This window comes from Polypterus senegalus, chromosome 12 (genome assembly GCF_016835505.1).
Source record: "Polypterus senegalus isolate Bchr_013 chromosome 12, ASM1683550v1, whole genome shotgun sequence".
NCBI lineage: Eukaryota > Metazoa > Chordata > Cladistia > Polypteriformes > Polypteridae > Polypterus > Polypterus senegalus.
The window spans coordinates 88753093-88777425 of NC_053165.1; the positions used below are offsets into that span (position 1 = coordinate 88753093).

General features: G+C 35.5%; 1 protein-coding gene across 3 annotated transcripts in view; it reads right to left on the reverse strand.

The window, feature by feature from the left end:
• The window catches only part of pde8a (phosphodiesterase 8A), a 291906-nt gene that overhangs the window by 169279 nt on the left and 98294 nt on the right, over nucleotides 1-24333 (reverse strand). Inside the window, exon 2 of one of the 3 annotated variants that reach the window (XM_039772805.1) lies at nucleotides 18771-18865. The exons of the other annotated variants lie outside the window; for them this stretch is intronic. The gene's annotated coding sequence lies outside the window, so the exon portion shown is untranslated. The remainder of the gene's footprint in view (nucleotides 1-18770; nucleotides 18866-24333) is intronic. 3 annotated transcript variants of the gene reach the window in all.

Below are 24333 nucleotides of genomic sequence, written 5' to 3' on the forward strand. Positions count from 1 at the left end.
ATTACTATTGGCAAATTATGTTGAGGCAGACTGGTGAATCTAGTCAAAAAAAAAAAAAAACTAATGTGTGTCTTATGACGTGTTTTGTTCATTTACTTAAATAGACCAACTGCCTTTTGTGAAGATATCCATTACCGGCACAGCATAATGACCTATTCACCAGAACATTTTAACAGCACGTATTTTGCCTGTATGATGAAACCCTAAACATGGCAATGCCACACAGGTACAACCTAAAATTCTGAAATTCAAAGGTTGGCAGAATTATCCACTGCACCTTCAAAGAGGCCTATCACTCTATCCATGCTGTTTTATACAGTTTATTTTCACAGTTTGCACTACCAAAGCAATTACTTAAAAAAGTGCTTTGCATGCATGCACTATCCGCAACGTTATTATTATCTACACTTGTATCTGTTAAGTATTAATTGGACAAAACAGAGTGGATATTGAAATTACACGGCCATACAAATGCCTGGTCAGAAAGCATTACAGACAGTTATACAGATCTGTGTGTTACAGTAAAACAAATTAAGTTCCTAATGCTATTTAACACATTCTACTTAAAACGTATGGTGAAGTGCATGACAGATGTAAAATATTATATTAATACTAATAAGGGAAAAAGGAATGAGATTTGAATCACATCATATCCATTTGGGTTATGCTAATTAAGATACCAGGTGTCACGGTGGTGTAGTAAATAGCACAGATATACACACACATCAATGCTGCATTGACCGCTGATCCTATTAGTGGTGAGAAGTCTTTGTTTTTAAAGTTATAAGCATGCAGAGTTCTTATGTTAATATCAGTTGTAACTTTATTATTTCTCAACCCGATTTTCACAAAAATACAAGTGAGCATATGTGTAGCCTATTATATAAACTACATGGTACTGTATATTATTTGTAAAAAAAAAATGTATTACTAATAGGTGCAACAAGCAGTGATGGTATGACCCACAATAAATAAATAATACATATATAACAGGTTCAGTTTTTTTGAAAGGAACATACAGATAATAATGTGACTCCTTTTCAGCATACAGAACAGGGAGATCTGATACATAGAACACATAATAAATAAATGCATGAATAAATTATAATAAACATTGCTTGAAACAAAAGTCTGATTCCCCAATGTAAAAAATAATCTTAATTTAACCACAACAATATTCAGTACAGTAAAGTGCAATGGAAATTCCATGTTCTGCAGGTGTCCGGTGCTGTCCTGATTTTAATTTATTCATTTCATTTATTTATTTAATGTCCATCTCTCTGTTTATTTATTAATTCATTCCGTGACTTACCACTAGCTTTGCATTTATCATTAGATAGATAGATAGATAGATAGATAGATAGATAGATAGATAGATAGATAGATAGATAGATATGTATGGCACTATATAAGATAGATAGATAGATAGATAGATAGATAGATAGATAGATAGATAGATAGAGATACTTTATTAATCCTCAAGGAGAAATTCACATACTCCAGCAGCAGCATACTGATAAAAAACAATATCAAATTAAAGAGAAATTAAAAAAAAAGCAGTGCAAGTTAAAAAATGCAAGGTGGTGGTGAGTGCGAGGCAGGTATAACAGTCTGTAATCTTGTATAGTGTTAACGTTTACCCCCCTGGGTGGAATTGAAAATCCGCATAGTGTGGAGGAGGAACAATCTCCTCAGTCTGTCAGTGGAGCAGGACATTATTAATTATTACTCTTCTTGTTGCTATTTTCTGATATATGTCCTGATATTCAAAGAGATTTCACTATCCATGCTGCATCTTGACATGCACTAACTTTTTAGTACTGCTGGTTATTCATTTTGGATGGTAAGTCTAAAATCAAATTCAACTGAAATTCTATAAAGCACATTTTTTACATGCTCTATGTCCATTTTAGTAACTTGAGTATTAGATGAGTGAGGTACTGACGCACTTTCATAATTAATGGTACAAGTCGGAGCATGACAGTATGTATGCCGTCTCACAGATACGGTATCCTGGTTTTGAATCCCATGCCCAGTCATTTGCTTTGTGAAGTTTTTTTCTCTGGGTAATCAAAGGTTAATTGGCAATTCCTAATTGCTGGCACATGGGTCTGTGAGTGGACCCTCCGATGGACTTCTACCCTGTCCAGGTCTGCATATTGATTGTTTTATACCTGATCCTGCCAGGATAGGCTTCTTTTTCTGTGACTCCAAACTGAATTAAGTGCATCAGAAAATGTATGAAGTATATCTAAAAATGTATTATAGCTACATATTCACACACATACACACACACCACAATTATACAGCAAAACTATTTTCCTATTAAAATATCCTGAAACCACACAGGGAACCAGAGCTTTAAATTTAGGTAAGAAGTTTAAGTCAGTGGTTCTGTGGCTCTATAAATATTTTGGCAGTGATGCAAAAATTCAACAATTAATTGCATTGGCTTTCGGCAGTTGGTAATATCTGCCAATTATGTGTTTGACCAGGGTAAGCCATAACATATTTTCTTTTTTAGCTAAAAAGTCATCCAAATGTAAAACACACAAAAATCTACCTGTAAAGAATGCACCAGATTTTAAAAAGGTGACTGAAGTAACAAAGCTCTTTCTGTATTTTTCATCTAAATTCTACATCCATTCACAATTTTAAGACACATCATTTATAACCTAAATGTTAAAACTCAAGTTTTTAACTCCAGCCATTTGGAATATTTTTATGTGGTGAAGTTGTCTTCCACATTTCTAAAACTAAGCCATTAAGCTGACAGGCTACACAGGGTGAGTTAGAATGGTAACGAGTGTATATATGCCGAGTCCCATGACTTGACACATGCTTTGTTCAGGGTTGGATGCTGGGTAATGTTCAGTGCTCCCGGGCTAGGCTGCCATTCATTGTGAAGCAGAACTGAATTAATTATATTTAGGAGATGAATAGATAGAAAGTTGTTATGCCATCACCTGCTCTTTAAAGCTAACTTACACAAATTATTCTTATTATGCGGTATAACTTTCACCACATTGACTCTGCAAGGATGGTACTGGAAGAAACTGATCAATTGGAATGGGGTTCAAATTGCATATTTAACAAAAAATGTTCATTGTTTTGTAAAACATTTCCAAGCCTGCTTTCATAAAAACATATCAACCTGCTTCAGGAGCAGCACAAGGTTTTGATAGAGGTGCCTTTGTGTCAGAAATAGTTCAGATGAAAAAAAAAAAAAGGACAATGGATCCATGTCAATCAAAACTTTTCTTTTTAAGAAACATATTTATATTTAAACTAAATAAAATAAATTCCACCAGAAATATGTGAAAACACATGCTTACTGGTAAGTGGTTGTACCTGTGGCAGCCCAATAATAATATAGCAGCGAGTAGATTGTCCTAAAGACTGGCAATGCTTGATGCCTGAGTAATAACAACCCATTACGCGGGAAAGGGAACACTCCACAAGTTACAGGAAGGTTTAAGCTCTGTTCCATAAACCCATAAATTTTGGAGGAGAGAATAATTAGGGTTAGGGTTAAAGTTCTGTGGAATATAATAAGTTCCACCCCAAATATATGGAATATAATGCCAGTTCACTGCTGTATCTCAGATATAAAGAGTGATAATGGGAAGATGAACAAAGATACCAGCTGTATGCAAGACAGAAGAACAACTTGTGAGCAACTGTGTTGAGTGTCCAGTGTGTATTTGTTACTTTATAGAGTATTTCCAATGGCCCCAACAGTGGAAAAGTATAACTCAATGCGTTACACTTTAGAAAATATGGAGCTACAATTTGTAATTGTTACGTAAATTCACCTGTGTATGGGGCTAAATGGTTATTTGGAGTGTGGTTCAATCTTACAATATGTAGCAAGGGGCAGTTTTTTTTTGTTTTTTTTTTTAATGATCGGGGACTATGAAGTGGGTTTGGCATTTTTAGTGGTGGCTTAGTCCCTACAAGCCTCCTAGTGGCCCCTGTCCTGCTTCCTCTAAAGGCCATGTCACATTACGCAATTTTTCCAGTGATTTTTAAGTCACAGACTTCTTTTAAATTATCTTTCTGAGTTGGAGGGCACCCATGGCACACTCCCATGATGGAAAGTCGTGTAGCCTAGCACATTCAATGACTCAATCAAACTAGTCTGTGACTTACCCGACAAAATCTAATATATGTTTTACTTTTTCCTTAAGTTGTATGTGTGGACTCTGTTCACATGAGAGCTGACAACCAATGAGCATTCACCCAGAAGTACACTGAATATAACACAGCAGCAAGGAGTGATTTGGACCTGACACACAGAAGACAGACTTGCCTGTTGGATGTTGCATGTTTCAGGGACTACAAGAGAATGCATTTGTATAGCCCTAGCTTTGTCAGGCAACACATTATTGACTATCAAGAAAGAGACAAGCTTGACATATATTGGAAATATATACTTATATATAATAATAATATATATTGTGAATTTCCCCTTGGGATTAATAAAGTATCTATCTATCTATCTATCGAAATATAAAATTGTGCTGGAAAATTGTCACGCAGTCATGCAATTTGACATTGAAAGAAATTTCTAGTCATGTAAATTGACATACTCGGATGACGAGACCAGCAACTGAAGTCATCACTTTTGACATCCACTCTCACTAGGTGTCATGGAATGTGACATTGGTTTAAAGAGAAACAAGCAGCTGGATCCTCATGGTATTTCCAATCCATGTTAGCGTACTTTTACTCTTGCAAAAATATGCATCCAAACAAAACTTTCAATCAACCGAAGCCTGCAAAAATGTGGCAGAAAAGCCATAATCCCACATTAAAACTTGCAATATCTTAGACAAAAAGCGACCAAGCCTGGAATGAAATCAGGTTTAAGCTCAGTTTTGATGGTAATTATCACACTCCATGTGAGGACATAAAATGGAAAGGTGTGGAAGCCCTAGACGATTTCTAAAAGCAATATACCATTAAAGAGACACAGTGTTTATCTAAAACACATATAGTGTTGTTCATTTAAGCATTTTTCTTTTATTTTTTGTTAATCGTTTGTGCTATTACCTCATTGAAAACAATATATTTCCACAAAAAGTCAAGGATTGTAACATCCCTGCACAAGATTCTGAGAGACAAAGCCACCTTTTAAGCACACTGTCGTTTAACCGTTATGTGGGATGGCCTTATGGTAGGCCCGAATGTCTTAGAATGATAATGTCTTAATGTGTCTCTCTTATTTTTATACTCACAAGATTTATATATGGTTGCTACAATTTATTTATTTATTTATTTTTTTACAGAATTCTATAGTATAAAAAAACATCAAAATGTTGCATTTGCATGGTCATGTTCCGCTTTGCAGGAAATGCACTTCTTTTTGAAAGAAGTTACTATTCTTCAGCGGCTACGCCTTAATTTAACCTCGAAATGATGTATGACAGAGAACAGAAGCCAGATCACATCAAATGACTGTGGTATTTTTTTTTTCTTTTTGTGCAATTTGTTATATATTGTTATGGGCTAAATGTAATTATACACTACAGAAATGGCATGACGCATTTCAAGAAAATTACTTAAAAAAGTTTTCAAAGGATGCATTATGCATGTGTAGCATATGATTGCTCATGGAACCACAGGACTGCAAATGCTGTAGTTAAAAACTCTTGTCCCTAGAGTAACACCACTATCTCCTACATCTGAGGACTTTCTTGTGGTTAAAGCAAATGCACGCAAGTGACAGGTGACACTAGGGCTGTAATATGATCTGCTGTGATAGCCCTCAAAGATAAAGGTGCCCTTAAGATTGCACACCATGGTTTCTTTAATAAACATATTAAAATTACCTTTAATATTGCCTTTCAGCTGTTAAATGCTGCTCTAGTAAATGAATGTCAGGTAATCAAAAAGAAAATATACAACTGCAATAATGGACAGTTGGACTTGAAATGTGTGAAGAGTAAGATTGAATCTGATGACCTGAAGATACATTTTGCTCGAATGGTGCACATGTAACTTATTGATCTACTTTGATTTTGTAGCACTGATTTTTTGAAACCTTCCTTTTTTTTAGTTAAAGTGGTGTGCCATTACATGACATGAATTCAGGACAGCAGAAAATTTGGAATGCACATTCTTCTGACAAAAGATCCACAATTAGACATACAGTACCACACAAACATTGTTAGATTTATTTTCTATAGCTTGATGTCAGTTGTTAAAACATCTTACATTTGTTGGTTAGTTAACTGACTCTTTTATTCAAGGTACAGAGTGCAGTCACTTCCATACTACTACTAAAGGAATATTAGTAGATGAACTGATTTGCTCAGAGCCAAACTATAAGCTGTGGACATTAAATAGATAAACATGTTATTTTTCTGTACACTAGCTCAGGCACTAGGTGACACAATCCTTAACTTATTGTGTTGAAATACATGCTAACCTTGACACACCATGTCAGGCGAATGACAACCAGGCAAGCCGACACAGGCAGAAAACCCACAGTACAGTACTTTGATACCAGCTTCCATACTGGAAAAGCTGGCTCTCAGAGTAAAGTGTTAAGATAAATACCTGGACTGGCTTACGGTTTGATAAGCACAGCAAACAGTAGTGGAAAGATCTGAAATCTGTAAACTGCAAAGCAGGAAAGAACAATCAAATGGATCCAAATCACTAGACAATAAATAAAGTAAAAAAAGTAAAAAAAAAAAAAATGAAGACATTAGTGAAGTTGATACAAAGCCACTTTGCTGGACTCCATCTTTAATTCTCCCAGCCAGTTCTATCATGTGAATGCTACCTGATTAATGCTATACAGCAAAAGACACTAACAGGAAGGACAATGACAATATGCATACAAAAATGAGTACTTACGAGCTAAGTCACTATATATAACATGTACACCAAAATCCCAAAGGAATACTTTCAACACCTTGTTATACCCACGCCTCAAAGAATTCATGCTCTCCTAGAGGAAAAACAGGCCTTACCCAGTACTTGATAGGTATACCTAATGAAGATGCCACTGAGTGAATACTAAACATGGCACTATTGTTAAACAAATATCACATTATAAGCATTGACTCAAAAAAAAAACAAAAGCATACAGTGGATTCAGAAAGTATTCAGACCCCTTTACTTTCTGCAACACTGTCATGTTGTAGATTTCATTTTAAAAAGACAAATTTGCCATTTTGCCCATCATCTACACTTGATAACTAATAATAACAAAGCAAAAACATGCTTTTAGAAAAGTTTATAAGTTGAATAAAAATCAAAAACTCTCGCCTTCATATAGGTATTCTGACCCTTAATTTAGTACTTATAGAAGCCCCTTGGTCAGCAATTACAGCTTTGAGTCTTATTGGGTAAATCTTTACAATCTTTTGCACACCACGGTTTGGGCAGTCTATACCCTTCTTCCTGGCAGATCCACTCAAGCTGCATTAGATTGGATGGGAAGTGTCTAAAAAGTACTATGTTCGGGTCATTTCACAGATGTCCTGTGATGTTTACGTCTGAGCTTTGGCAAATGTGTACATTGAGTAATAAGACTGAATTAATTTAATAGTCTTTGTGGGATCACATAAATTAGCCAAATAAGTTATCTTTACAATACAGAAAATGGATTTCACTGCAATACAGCTTTAGGTAGCACATAACACCATGAATAAACTAGAAATTAAGAATCAAGCAAATATAAGAGATGACTTTTCGCAATAGGTGCTTGATTTGGTTTTGCATTCAGGTATACAGAGAAAGCCCTGAGGGAAAAATCTTATGCTCCATTCCCAGTAATATGAATTACCACCAATTGCCTTGCATTCTGGAGCAGCCAAACACAGAGAGCTACTGGATTCTTGGTGGCATGTTCACACTACAAGATTTCAGCAGCAGAAAGGCAAAGAGAGACACATAGCTATAAGTGGCAGGGATACACCACAAAATGCCAAGGTCTCTCCACAGCTAGATCTCACCACATTGGCAGCCAGACTCCCAAGAGATTTCAATTTCCAAAAGTTACGTAAACACCTCTTAGCGGAATAGCATCATAAATGTACAGTATACATAACTTGATGTACACACATACACATTATATTACAAGAACATGTAATTTTAACAAGCAAGTGAATCAAACTGGTTTCTCAAGTAAAGATGAACTGAGTTAACCTCCCAAAAAAAAAAAATAGATATTTTGTACAGAAAACAGACCTCACATTATAACAAGTGACCTAATGTAACTGATATTAATGATATTTCTAGAAAGCTTCAGTCTGTCATACTTTGTTTATCCGTTGTTTAACCCACCCCTTAAGTCTTTATACTCCATAACTCATGACTGGGATTTCATTTACTTCACTTTGTTTTATCTCTCAAGATAGCAGAATTGCTTAGGAGGCCAATGAATGGTAATTAGAAACTCCCATCTATCTGTCACCTCTAGGATGAGTTTTGGCTAATTATCACTGCTCGCGGGCCAAATGAAATCAAGGCGATTGATAATAAACTAATAAATGAATGGATATGCTGCATGGAACAGTAATTTAAAAATAAAAAATAGGAACATTACCAGGGAATGGTAATTATGCTGAATAGACAGGCTTACCTAAACAGTGCTTTAGTAGCAGTTAAAAGAACGCGTGAATGAGAGAGAGGAATAAACCCTCCATCCGATATCATATGCCTTATGGAAAAACTTCAGGGAATGCAAGACCAAACAGATCACTCCTCGTCCTGTCTGAATATAAATCACTAGTTCAGTTTCACCATGTACTGCAATAAAATATGTCTTTTCTATCGTAATCAATTTTACAAAAACATCAAGCAAAAAAAAAAAAGTCTTTCACGTGAGTTTTCAGGATATAAAATTTTCAGCTTACTACGGCAGATTTTAAAGTTTAAGATTAAAACTGCTTTTTATATCGATGGACAGATTAATTGCTATTGCTGCAAGCTTTAGAAAGACCAACAAACATGAGAAAATTAGGTTTACTACAAAACAAAAAAACTTGGATTATAAATGAAAAGTATCTGGAGTAATCACCATTTATGAGCTCTATAATGCCTCACCTGAGGCTGAGCAGCTTTGTAATGCTTGATGTACTTCTGCACTAATTGTTCAGGATATAAGGATATTTATTTGCAGGCCTTGTCATGGCAACAGAATGAGATAAGCTTTCCCTTTCACTACTGAAGAGATATGATTATTGAACAATTCCAGCTATCACAGAGACAAAAAAAATTAGAATCTTTAGGTTTTTTTTTCTTGTTTGGTTTTGGTAAAAAGAATATTACTGCGTTAATGACTTCAATGTATGTCATCAATTGAAATAGAACCTGCTGTAAAAATAACACAATTTTAAAATGCAAGGAAAATCAGTTGCCCATCTGATGGACTTATTCATTGACCAAAGTTGGCTACTGACTTGTGCCCAATTATGTTTACCACAACCTTTTGTAATAACAAAGTTTTAGAATCTACTGAATATGTAACAACAATGTGTTTAGGCTAACAGTTGACTTGATCTTATGTGAGTGAGTGGGGGTATCTGTCCTGACATCCTTTCTAGAGTTGGTTGCTATCTTGTGCTCCTTTGTTGACAAGAAATGCTCTTTTCTCCTGGGATACTGCAATTGGGTTAGTTGAGTTTAGACAATGGTTGACTTTCATAGGAACATATGTGGCTGACTAACCATCCACTAAAATTAAAAAGTACCAAAATTCACCACTTCTCTGTGTCTATGGTGTTACTTGATCTGCCTTAGAATGGACACTTGTTACATTTAATGGACTTGTTTTAAGATGTAATGTATCCAAATTAATTTATTCTGGGTTGTGTGAGCAATATTCCTTTCCAGAATGTAGAATTTGAGCTTAAAGCTACTTGTGTATATTTATATACATGCATATTTTTAGTATATGTAAAATATATATGTGCGTATGTATATGTATGTATGTGTATACATATGTACACATACACACATATAGAGAGAGTTAGGTCCATAAGTATTTGGACAGTGACACAGTTTTCATAATTTTGGGTCTGTACGCCACCACAATGGATCTGAAATTAAGAAATAATTACATGATTGAGGCGTAGGCGTTCAGCAATAATTCAAAGGGTTTAACAGAAATATAGTATGAGCCATTTAGGAATGACAGACATATTTATACATAGTCCCCACATTTTCAGGGGCTCAAAAGTACTTGGACAAACTAATGTAATAATGAATAGAACAATCATTTTCAATACTTGGTTGAAAAATCTTTGCAGTCGATGACTGCCTGAAATCTGGTACCCATGGCTTTTTCTAAGTGCTTGGTTCCCACTTTACTGATACTTTGCTCGGACTTCAGTGCAGCTGCCTTCAGGTGCTGCTTGTTCATTGGAATTTCTGCCCTCAGTTTTGTCTTGTGCAAGTGAAATGCATGTCCAATTGGACTGAGATCAGTTGATTGACTTGGTTACTGAAGAATATTCCACTTCTTTGTATTGAAAGGCACTTTGCAGTATGTTTTGGCTCACAATATGTCTGTATTGTGAAGCGTTGTCCTGCAACCTTTGGCAGAATCTGAGAGCAGACAGTACAGTGCCCTGTACACTTCAGGATTCTTCCTCATACTTCTGCCAGCAGTCATGTCATCAATAAAAACCAATGACGACTTAAATTGGTAGTCATGTATGCCCACGCCAAACGTGGGATATTTTTGTGAAAATTGTATCCTGTCAAAGTATTTATGGACCTAACTGTACAGGGTCTCACAGAACATCCCTTTTAATAGCAGAGATGCTCTTTCAAAAGAAATCAAAAGAAAATGACAATATTGACTCTTCATCCTTCCAGCTTAAGGGTTGCTGCTGTAGGCAGATGCGACTCTGGCAGGCACAGGTCAGAAAAATGAACGCTGACTTCCGGGCATTTTGTTTCTTATATGACATCATGGGTGGGACAGAAATTAGGCCCGGAAGCAACATCACTGATCCTCTGAGGTCTCCTCCTCTATTCTAAGGCTGGAAGGGGAAGAGAGGTTAGTACATGTGACTAACCCAAATCTGTCCCATTTTAGTTCTTATGTAGAGCCTCCTACACACTCCCGTAGTGCACATATGTGACACAATATATATTGCACGCTGTTTCTCTGATAATGTGCTTCTTTTTTTACACTATAGCTCTAATTGCTACATATAACAGTGGGCTCATACTGTAAGTGGAAGAGTGCTTAATTAGAATAACCTGAATCAAACTCTATGTCCTGCACATGACAAAATGCTGAAACAACAGTTTATTTTAAAGCAACTGTAGGCAAGTATAGGTGGAGCAGATTATACAGGAGGGCCTAAAAACATTTTCAACCATAGTCAACTGTTCTTTATGATTGTTTATGTACCATAATCTGCAAGCTAAATCATCTGTGAGCTAAATGCATGCTTTGTACTGTGGTAATAAAGAAATAAAAGTACTTATTTCTAGGAAAAAATAGAACATTAAAATTTAAAGAAAACTTGAGTATTTAAATATGTAAAGACTAAACTTGGGAAACGTGGTGTGAAGCGTATAAAATAACCTTATCAAATCTACTCTAGAGGCATATAACCATAAATTACCAAGTGTACTGTACAAAGAACAAGAATGCTCCTTTACAGACAAATACATCTCCTAGCAGTACTTGTACCTCAGCATGTTATCAAGCAAGCCGTCCATCTGGGCAGTGTCCTTGACATGATGATTTCAACCACTATATGCCTTCTTTGTAGTATGTTAACTCTTTAGGTGACATAATTCCTACCATGAAATGAATAAGGGTGCAGGGGCTGCTGCAGTAGTTCCTCTAAGTGAAATGACCCATGGTATTTGAGATGGTAAAAAGCATGATCAAAGAGCTATGAGCACTGTACCGAAAATTCACCTATCAAAATGCACTACTCGCTAGACCGCACCCTTTGAAATTTGTGACAATGGCAGTTTTCACTTCAAGTTAAGAAATAATTAAATAATTGCATAAAGAAATAACAAAAAACATTTCATGGCACATTTAGTTATTTATGCCATGGAGTTTTTATTTATTTATTGTCCCATTTTACATTGCATGCATTTACTTGCATATTTATATATTTAAGTTTGTCTAAAATATTCCTTTATTAGTGTGTCTTACCGTGGACTGCCAGGTTTATCCAGGACTGGCTCCTGTCTTGAATCTGGTGCTGAAAGGATAGTTTTAATTCTCTCTGACCCTGTGCTAGATTAAGCATGTTAAGAAAATGGATTTATATAATACATTCTTCTGTCTAGCAAAGGATCAGCTAAAGCCACATAATCCGGTCCAAGTTAAGTTAGTAACTCTTCAGATCACAGACTCACTCCTCTGGTATTCTAAAGAGATTCATATACAGCACATATAATTTTCTTACTTGGTTTTCTCTTCCTGTGCTTAAAAGAGTGGTTTCCAGTAAGCTAGAAAGCTAAAAACTGACACTCAGTACTTCCAGGCAGGTACAAAGAAATGAGAGGGCAGAAAAAGTTAAAGATCCTAAATTACCACTGCTTTTAAGATAATAAGGTAATTAAATAATCATTTGAATGAATGAAAACAAGTACTATTTTTGGGTGCTTTTGCCCAGTTAAGTGAGATTGATCCCTGCCATTCCAAGATTTCTATTTTAGGAAAATATATTTAAACCGAAATGTTGGTTAAGTTAAATTAAAAAGCAAAGCATGTCTGCAAATTTGCTTTTTCTACTGCAGATATTTATCTATTTTCATGTACTTAAATATCAGAGGTTTGGAGTAAGTGTGGAATTCATTTGAACAGAGACTATTTATATATATATATATATATATATATATATATATATATATATATATAAAGCCATCCTTTCGGGTTTTTAAATAGACTTTTTTTGAAAAGAAATAGATACAGATATAAAAATCTGAACATGGTTTTATTATAACAATGAATTGATTTTACAAGATTCTTTTCATATCGAAACCTTAAACTAAATGATACCATTACACTTTGGGGAAAACAGAATCTGATATCAACATAGCATGAGATAAGAATATTTTCCACTTTAGGATTTAAGAAGTAACAATTGGCTCCCTGGAAATCTGCCTGCTGAAGCTTTTTATTTGGGCTTGGAGTTGCGGTACAGACTAATCTATTTGCTGAGAGCCTTGGGAGATCAAATACCTAACATTTTCATGTCTCCAGAGCATGCCTGAATTTTTTTTTTACTTTAGGAGGCTGTTGATTGAGTCGTAAACCTGTGTATTTGGGTTCAATCAGCTGCCTTGCACTGTTTTTAGCATTTTATGATTTAAGTTTTTTTATTATTCTGATGATGACCTCATCATGCTGCCACTTTGTGGTGTTATTCCTTTATTGCTCCCTCCATTTTGTGGTGATCTTCACATAGTCATGGCCATACTGTATATTATACCTATGCCTGTTGCCAGTCATGTCACACATTATGTCATCACACTCTATTTAAAATATAGTGGCACCCATAAATATATAACCCATATTTATCTACATATATCAGACAGCAGCAGCAAACAATTATGAAAAGGGAAATCACAATAACACAGCACAATACCAAATCAGAATAATTTATTTCTGTGCATGTCCACCGAGCTCCTACCACTATGATTAACCCCCAGAGAGTCTGAGATGCAAAGGATCAGCATTATATACTAAGGGGCCTGTCATATCCAACATTGGCTTCTACATTCCTTTCATGTCACGATGGCCTCACAAAGCATCATGGGGTACAAAAGGAAAAAAAGTTTCCGTAAGTCGGCCATAAGAAACATTCTGCAAGCAAGGGCACCAGCAAACACAGCGAATTTGCTCAAAAAAAAAAAAAAAAGATTGGCAATTTTTGTTAATAAACAATAGTAAGTAGTTCTAGTTTTGATGATTGTGTTCTTGTACATTTCCCAGAGTTTAAAAGGACCCAGACAGTTTAAAGTCTACATTTTAGTGTACATCTTTGGGAATTCTATTCCTTATTCCTCAAACTGTGAAAAATTTCCTGTCTTTGAGCATTAGCTCTCTTTCCATGCAGATTGTAAACTTCATGATTTCCTCAAATTGTTGGCCTTGTACATTTCTGACACTGTCCAGCCTTACTGTGGCTTTCCCACGCATGTTTTCTGAAAATGCAAAAGGTTTCTTTATTTAAATGTGAGTAGCTGGCAGTACAGCCCTGTTTGTGATGCCACATCCTGGGATGTCACAGTCTGAAAAAAATTCCAGACATGTACCATGCTATACAGGGAGTGAATTAAATCCTCTCAGTCATTCTCAAAGTAGTAGGAAACTTGGGTTTCTTTTAATACTCTCTCCTAGCAGGTTTCTTCACTGATTTGTACACCTGACCCCTTTAATCACTTAAAAAGAATGACAAGTTTACATATAAGCACAGCCTTGATACCTTTTGATGTAAAGTACTCAGGACACTAATAGCTGGTAGAAAAAAAGGCAAGCACTGTGCTATACAGTCAGCACCCACTCAGTAAATGGGGCACGGGCAGCAATTTTCAGTCATTTAAACCGATATGGTCTGACGACGAGAACTGCAACTACCATCGTAAGTCTGACATACCCTACAAGTTCCATAATATAACATTGACTTAAGTAAGACAGATTTAGTCATTTGTACAAATTAAAGGATGCATTAGAAAGAGTTGTGTGAAAAAGTATGTACATGCTCAGATGGCCTAAAGTGTTTCCATGAGCACAATCATCTGTATCTTATAAATGGTGCATTAAATGCAGCAATAGGAAAAATATTTCAGGTTATCCATCCCATGTAACACCTAACAATTACCTAACCAAGTCCTAAATTAGACTATTCTAATTTTAGGTGACAAGCAACAGATTTTAACATATTAACATTCTCAAACCTGCTTAAACTAATTCAGGGTTCTTAGTCAATCAGAGCAGCATTGAGATCCAGGCAAAAAAGAACTGTAAACAAGATGCCAGTCCATCGTGGGACCCATGCCCACACTCATATAGAATCAGTTAAGAACTGCCAATTAACACAATCTGCACATCATTCAGGAATATAAGAGGAAAAGTCACTCAAGCACTGGGAGAGGAAACAAACTAAACATGGACAAAAATCAGGTACATGATTCACTCCCGCACACTAGGCCCATGAGGCAGCAGCACTAAGCCACTTTGCCATTATTTATAAAACAAAAAATAAACCAACAGATAGAAGCTAAGAGCTACGAAATAGACAAGTATCACGACTCGGCAGATTACCAAACTCACCTAAGCATCAATAACTTGAAGAAATTGTTGTCAGCAGTAGTTGTATAAAGTAAATCAAAGGAACTTCTCCTTATAACATTGCTCAGAACTGGAAAAGGGGTAATTTACTTTTCACATTAATGTATGTGCATGGGACACACTTGACAAACCACTTCACTCTGATTTGCACAAATGGCTCAGCTGGTCTTTGTTTCTCTCACTGACTACATCTTTGTCTAAGTGGTGTTTTAAGAATGAGAATGACTATACTACTAAATAACACTAATTCAACAAAATGACTGCCATTTGAACCACACAACACCACTGGTTTATAAGAAAAATTGGTCCATTTTAACTATTTATGGTTCATTGAATGAATGAAGAAAATTATACAGTGTCAAATCAAAATTAATTAGGCAGCACTATGTCAAAGTGCTTTACATGGCTGACTAATATGTTTGGAAACCCAGCTATGTTGTCTTGATAGTCTGAAAGAGTCAGGAGTTACTCCTTATATAGAATCACTGGAATGCATTAAAATTGACTGATTAATAGTAAACTCAAAATGTAGGCTACAATTTAAACCATGTGTGTTCTTACAAACTTGTCTCTCTTCCATAAAACTTTAGTGAAAAAAAAAACGGTGAAAGTAAAATGCAGAAGTGGTTCACTCTAGAACTGAGTGAAAAAAATAAAATCACATTTGCACTATATGTGTCTACTTGTAAGTAAAGTCTTTTACAATACTTCTCAGCACACTCTCTAATGGACAGGCAAGCAAACGTTTGTAATCAAAAGCTATTTACAAATGCCTTGAGGGGCCATTACTTTGGCCTGATTTGCTAACTTCTGTTCTTTTTAGAAATCATGGTGATGTTTCTAGTCATCATTCAGATCATCCTATTAGTAAACTGTATGGCAGTGGCAATGATTTGTTAAGGTATTTTCAGGACAAACTATTTTTTAATTCACATTCAACTTGGCCAAAAGCCTAATATATGTGGAACCTGTCTGCTACCTTTGCAGAAAAGTTTCTTTCAGGCACATGGTAAACATGCCAGGGAAGCCAAGGACAAGGAGTACTCTCACAATCAGCTTAATACTACTTGGGGATCATAACCAATTAGGTTCATATTGCCTTAAAGGCAACTGTGTGCATTCCTCTGCAGCACACTTAGTCTACTTTATTTTGACTTTCTCAATGGCACACCTTATACACATCACAACCTACAACATCACATATTATTAGTGGGGAAACAAACAGAGAAGAACTAACAAGTGCATTAGCCAAGCTGGTCCAACACTGTACAACATGTTCTACCACTAGACCACAGCTACCCTTTAACAATTTGGAGAATGACTGCCATTATTAACTATGTATACCCACTGCAAAGTCACACAGGTGACAAACAGTCGACTATCAAGGTTTGCAGGATGTCTGGAACAAAGCTTGAGCAAAACAAGATTAAACCACTTGATTTTGTGAGTTTTAAGTAGATTTATATTTAAAGTCACCACATATTTCTAATAAATTAGTCTTTTTACTGAATCAGTGGCAGTCTTCAGTCAATCCAACCTTTTTTTTAACCCACTTTATTCAATTACAGGGTTGGAGACTAGCCTCCAACACTAGACCCAGCGCAGGAACTAAACCTGAATGGGGTGACGTTCTTACTGTTATACACTTATTCTCACTGAACCAATTAACATTTATTTGCTTGGTAAACACTTTTATCCAAAGCAACTTGGAAAATGTAGAGACACCAATCAACATAACCAGTGGAGCTCTCACATTTTCACAAATTTCATAAATAATCCACATTAATACTAATAATATTTATAGTAATATAAAATAGGATTAGTATACATAGAATTAAATATGCAACTCAAGAAATGCCAAGACTGTAAACTCTGTGTCTCTCAGTTTGGCGATTAGGCAGAAATCCAGCCTCAGAGTTATTTTTGTTCTTCATATGGTGCAGCTAAATATTGTCAACATTCATAGCATACACGGAAAAGATCCATCTAAATCTGCTCGTAATGTATAAACAAAAAGAAAACTATATGTACAGTATATATCCAAAATCTGCATTTCAATGTCACAATAAAGATGGAAAATAAGATAAATAAAAAACTGGCTGAAAGGGAAACTTAAAATTAAAACTTTGAATTTACATTTGAAGAAAATAAAGAAAGAAGGTCATTTATCTCAAATAAAAGCCTCTATACAGTGCATCCTGGGATTTGGAAGACCACCTGTAAAGGGCTTGTATAGATCATCAAATGTACTGTATAAGACCACACATTGTTAGTACAGGAAAACAATAGAAAGCAATATAGTACAGTTAATGGGAGATGGTCAGTCAGAATGTTCATAAGTATGGTTAAAAAATGCAGATCCTAAACCCAAGAGGCTCCCATGTTTACATAAATGGTAGTGCCACCCTTGAACCTAATCTTAGTGACATTGAGATATGAGAAGAAAAGTGAAGCAATCAGGGAAAGTCCATGAAACATGAGAAAAAGGTCCAGACTCCCCACAGGCACTGCCCACACCAGGATTCAAACTATGTTTCCTGGAAACTACAAACAAACCAATACGGATGAAGCAAAGTGAACCATTTGAATAGGTTTAGTAAGATGAACCCATTGTTGCTCTGCACGTTACTCTAGTAGATGCTTTGCCAGGGTTTCTCAGTAAAATCTGGTATTGACATCACTTTGTGTGAAAAGGAGAGAGTAATAAGTGCCCCAGACATGAGTACACAGAATGAAAAAATTTAGTTGGGCATTCAAATGATAGCCTGGGGTTTGGTTAAATAATGAATTTGCCATTAACACATTGACAGCATAGGTAATTTATAGATAGATGCCACCTATGAGTTATCTCATAAATTGTCTTTGGGGCTGTAGCTCCAAATATAAACATATTCATGAGTAACACATATAAACAGAGCAGAGGTTCCAAACTTTTACTACGCCCTGAATCCCTAGAAAATGTTTGATTTATGTTTGTGAGTAAATGACAAACGATCAACAATCAAAGGGTTTGACAGCTTGGAGACCCACACGAAGCAACGGGTGACAGCAGTTCAAACCGCTGCGCTACTGCAAAGACTGCCAGCAGGAGAGATGGGCTCAGCATAATCAGCAGGTGTTGCATTCAGTTCAGTCTGGTAAAAATGTCGATCAAACCTCAAAATCAGTGACATTCCACAATCAGGGCTTGTACAGAAATCAATACTAAATCTCGCCCTTCCCCACGGATCATTGCAAGGTCTAAATTCTATACTCCTTTGTCTTTATATAGTTATTTGTCTTTATAAATGCTCCACCTACAGCAAGGAACCCGCGAGAATGTGCATTTCTGAGGCTCATTTACCGGTGACAGTTGTGCCGTGTAATGCTCGATTCTTTTCATATTACATAACAGGAGCACTAACTAATAAGTGACCTACAAATGACGGCACACTGCAAGACACAGATTGCACCACAATAAAGTCGGACAACGCACCTCACTCAATTTTGCCAGATCGCAACGCAGCCTTCCTCTTTGTTGCACCCCTGAAATGCCATCTTGCAACCCCTGAAATAGAGGATTGTGGGCATCTGAAATAAGAATGAAAAATTAGCGTTTGTCACAGAACAGAATTTTCCACATATTTTATTAGCCATATTTTGGACAACATTTATTTCTCACAAAAATAAATTACATACAGTATGTAGAACAACCACCTGACTATTCTTTAACGAACAGCATCTCACCACTATGAAGTTTAAATGGAAACTGCAAAATTCAATTGCAACAAATTGTGCAAGATCTAACATGTTATACCAGGCCAAGGTATTAACCATTTGGCATGTATAAAGATTATTCTACAAGGTAACTTTTTTTTTTTTGAGAAAATACATTTTTATTATGAGTTTTGCTCAATAACAAAATGTATTTATTAATTACATTAAACTAACACCCTGATTTTATATGGGTGTTAGGAACAAATTTACCTATTTTCACTGTGACAGTCAATATGTTAAGCAAGAAGTGGTCTCTTACAAAATGGCATGTCTTTCAGTAAACAGCAAGACACAAAAGCCATCACTATGCATGCCCTCATTAATCTAGTTAAAAACACAAAGCTGAGCTCTTGATTTAGTAACCTATATATAAATCTATTTTCTGCTGCTCCAAAGAGAACATCTGAGTTTTTAATATTTCACATTACACTCAGCCTTGAAAATCCTTGCCAAGGGAATGGCACGCACCATCCTTTCCCAGTCCCCAAAGTGGACTTCTAGCCCAAGTCATCTTTACAGTTTAAATTTAAAAAAAAAAAAAAAGGTGTTGGTACATAGAAATGATTTTAAAACTGTATTTGAAAACTGCTTGCAAGTAAAACTGCCCTCGTGATTTCCACAAGTGTCATATGCACATTCTGCATTCCACAAAATGGTGAACTACATGCATTAATCCCAGTAAATGAAGTTGTTTCACACTGCTATCTTCTTTTTAATCTTGGTTCATGCTGCCATGTACTTAGTGTTGGCATGACTAAGGCTTAGGACTAATAAGACAGATATTTGTGATGCCCCGTCAAAATGAAATACCATTCCTGGCCTTTTGGCTGACATAGCAGGTCTTGTTTTGCACATGCACACACGTACAGTATTTGCACAACGGATAGGCTTGAACCTCCTCTATGCAGAGAACAGATGAAGCTTAGAAACATGTGAAGGTCCAAATTCATTAACAGTTATTATATACAATACCTTTCACATTAAGCAGTATCACAAAACATGTACCTTCATTGCAGTATATTAGCCCTACACTAAGAACAGGTGCAATCTGTAAAGAACAGTTGAAATCTTTTTTTTAACCAATAAATGCTTCACAAAGTACATTTACATTAATTCACTTTGCATATGTTTTTACCCAAAGTGACTCACAAAAGAGGTCAATCCAATCAAGTAAATATCAGTCTGGGGATGGTTTTTGGATCAAAAGTTACAGGACAATGTTACAAAATTGATCATCACAAGTAAAGAGTTCTTAACAAAATGTAAGCTAGTCACACTGGCACTGCTTTATTAAATTACTCATTCTTTATCTCATAGTTTCTTTCTCACCAAACATCAATGCAAGGGAACGTGCAATGTGAAATAACACATTTAAAAGTAAATTTCAAATAAGTTGTGTCATAGAATACATAATGCAATGAGAAATAATAAGGAAATATTTGCTAAAGTCAACAGGATATAATACATCTATTTCAAAATCTTTTGTGTTCTATAGCAGGGGTTTCCAGTTTGGTCCTGGGGAACCCTACGCGGGTGCAGTTTTTCTTGTTTTAATTATGGTCCTTTATTAATTAAGTAAGCAGTCATTTCCCAGTTTCTGCATTTTCTTATGTTACACCAGAAGTTAAACATTGGTTATTCTAAATGATTACACAATAAAGCAAGCATATAATTGTGTCAGAGGGTGATGGATTCATTCATTTCAGTTTGCTGTTTTAATATTTTGCTCTTTGTCCATGTTCAGGTTATTTAAGCCATTAATTACACAAGTGGATAACATTGATGTAGCTGCTCACTATTACCATTCAGTGTCATTTGCACCTTTGTCTGCTCTGCTGATCATTAATTGTCAGTATTCAGATACAGTTAACTGAGCAACTACACAGAAAAAGAAAATGAATAAAAAGAAAATGACAAGGCAGAGTTAAGCTTTTAAATTTATGTCAGAAAATTCTCAATTCTAATAAGTATAAAACTCACACTAGTGTACTTATTTGAATGCAAAATAGGGTCAGCTTATTAAGCAATGAGATGAATTAACAATAACAATGACTTACTGATGGTGGAATTGGTTGGGGCAAAAACCTGCACACAGCAAGGGAGCCCTGAAACTGAACATGAAAAACCCTGCTATGCTGCAGAGCACTTTGCAATATATAACATCACCAAGACCACTGAAATGTGAAATAAAAGTAAATCTGGAAAACAGATTACAAGAAATAAATGTGAGCAAAGATGCAGACAGTGCTGTATATTCAAGAGGACAACAAAATCTGTGTTTTTATACTTTGCTTTCCAGTGAAACTCTCAGAAGGCACGATGAAATGAAGAATTAAGTTGAAGTCTGACATAAAGACAATAAGATATGAAGTATAAGAACAGATATTGTTAATGTACATAGTATGATCAACATGGTAACTACATCATCCTTTTATTTTGCATGGTTCTTTTTACATAAATTCCATTCGAAGATGAACTTAACACTGAAAATTAAGATGTATATTTGCAATATTTAAGGCACAGAAAATATGATTTATGCACCAAATAAATAAAAGGTAAAATATATACTACTAATAATAATATATTTTATTTAAATAGTGCTCATCAAAACCAACTGGAAAACTAAATCAAAAACATTGGATTTATTCTTTGTTTTATACAGTTCCTTTTACTGTGTGTACCCCAAACAAGACACATTGAAACACAAAATTAATTAAAACAAGTATGAAAGACTATTACAAATATGAAACACTGTGTGTGAAAAAGGTTACGACGATCCAATAAAAAAATATACTAACACCGCCAATAGGTGACTGACTATCAGTCACACTTTTGTTTAATGTAACTGCTTTAACCATAAGACCATCAGAAGGTACACCAATATCTGAAAAAGATATTAAACAGACCTGAAACAAAGGAGTCATAAAAACTGGAGGATAAGAAAGGAATAAGGAAGTAAAAAAGACTGTATTAAACTAAACAGAATAACTAAATCAAAACTTGTTAATTTCCTTTTACAGTACAGTATATACAATAGTTTATTTTCTAAGGAGGTTAATCATATAGCACTCGAGTGGAAAAATAATCCAAAGCTTTTCTAAAGACTGCAGAAAATAACAAAATAACAAAAATGCAACTTTCAGTTTTATATATTACATAGTATACCAAGCCATAAGAAAATACAAGATGAATCGGTCAATCAGTCTAATTATAGGTTTTATAGTGCCTTTCAAATTGTGCACTAATAGGCTGCAAAGCAAAGAAAATAAGGTACAATCGACCACTCTATCAGTTCATGTTAAAAAGTGGGTCCCTGTAATGCAAGCCTTTACAATCAGTTACTAGTTCCATCCCTAAATCCTATGACCTGCTTATCCTAATGTAAAGTAACAGGAGGCCAGGGCCTACCACAACAGTTATGGCTACAAGGACAAAACCGAAACTGGCTCTGTCCCAAATCCATTGCAGATCACACTTACAAACACTCACACTCACTTGACAAGTTCAATATCTCTGATAAACCAAACCTAAACCTCTTTGCTGTGTGGAAGGAAAAGCAAAAAGTACCCAGAGAAGAATGCACACAACCACACACAAACACACAAGAATAAATTGCAATCTTCATATGTGCAGTGACCAGGCTTCAAACCCACTTTGCCAAGGCTGTACTGCAGCAGTGCTGAACACAGCAGCACTGTTAGACCATCAAAAGCTTTTGTCATATGGTGCTATATAACAGCAAGCACTGCAAGCTCTATTCTAAAGCACTTATATAAAACTAGCAACAGGGCAATGTGAGTTTCACAGAGTAATACATTAGAAAAGATGAAAGATGCCATACTGAAAGTATTGTTAGGCCTTTATTTTCCCCCTTTTAAGTTCCAGAAAACTGAACTAAGGTAGAGTAAGGCAAAAGCACAAAGCAGGGCCCTTAGCATTTACCACCAGGTATTTAGTTTCTTTTCAAAAGTGCAAATACAAATGTTTACTAAGGTTCAAATGCCACCTGCACATTTTGTCCCTTGAAAAGTGTTACTTTTCTGTTTGTTGATGAATAGTGAATATATTGCTTAAGGTGATGTTGATGTGCATGACACATACCAACATACTGACAAGATACTACGAGAGTGTTTACAGAGGGAACTGAAGGGAACTCAGTTTATTGCTGTTCTGTATTTTAAAAAGTTTCTCTATAACAAAAGAAGGTCTGAGAACTCCCTACTCTGAAGAGTCTCCCTGCTTCCTTCTCAAGTTTTCTTATTATCCTGGCATTACTGTCTGTAGTTCAGTATGTGTTAAAGGCATTGGGGGATAAGCAATATTAATTTAATTTATGCTGGGAGAAAGGGTGTAGAGACCACATCACAGCACACAGAAGAACAATAATACGTTTTGGACCATAGGGCAATTAACTAACAAGCTGCACGTTAAATCAATACATTTTTATTTAGCAACATTCAATGTGAACACTGTAACAATGTGCTATAAAAAAGAACACAATGCAGTTGATACCCAATTTCACATAAAGAGCTCTTACAGGTCCAAATTAGGGTTAGGCTTAGGGTTAGACGGACATAAGCTCACTGTACCTGCCTAAAGAACATGCATGGGTATCCACTAACTTCCTACACCTGAATACAAGCAAAGCAGGATCGCATCTTTTAGGATTTGCATCACGACTCAAAATGACTTGGTAACTTCTCGCTGGACCTCAGTTCCTGCAAATGTTTATCTTCACTCTGTGTTACCATTGTTATAGTTAATTAATGAAACAATTAATTTGAAAGCAATATCTCTGCAGTCATTAAAACATATTTAACCACTTATGTAACAATAAGAGACACAATATCTTCTTCTTTCTTGTATATCAGTCTACTTGATTATAACAATTACTACTACACAAACTACTCATCTCAGGCTGTTCATCTACTCCAGTTTTCCATTTATGCTCCTCTTTCCTTATATACACTTTGGCCAATAATTGTATAATGCAAGTCAAAGATGCTGTATTTGCATTTATTTTGTCTTTTCTATGTAAACCACCCTGCGATGGTTCCCTCTATGAATGGTTGCATGTAAAATTAAGTTTGATTAACTGATTGGTAAAATTGACTTAAAACTTAAAAGTAAACAAGAGTGAAATAAGAACTGACAGACACCTGGCATTAGTAGGGAAGGAATAAAGTCAGTCAGTAACATATAAAAACATACTGTAGGTAGAGAGGAACTAAAATATAAAAAGTATGGTTATATCAAATGTGACTTGAATATTAGAAGTATGG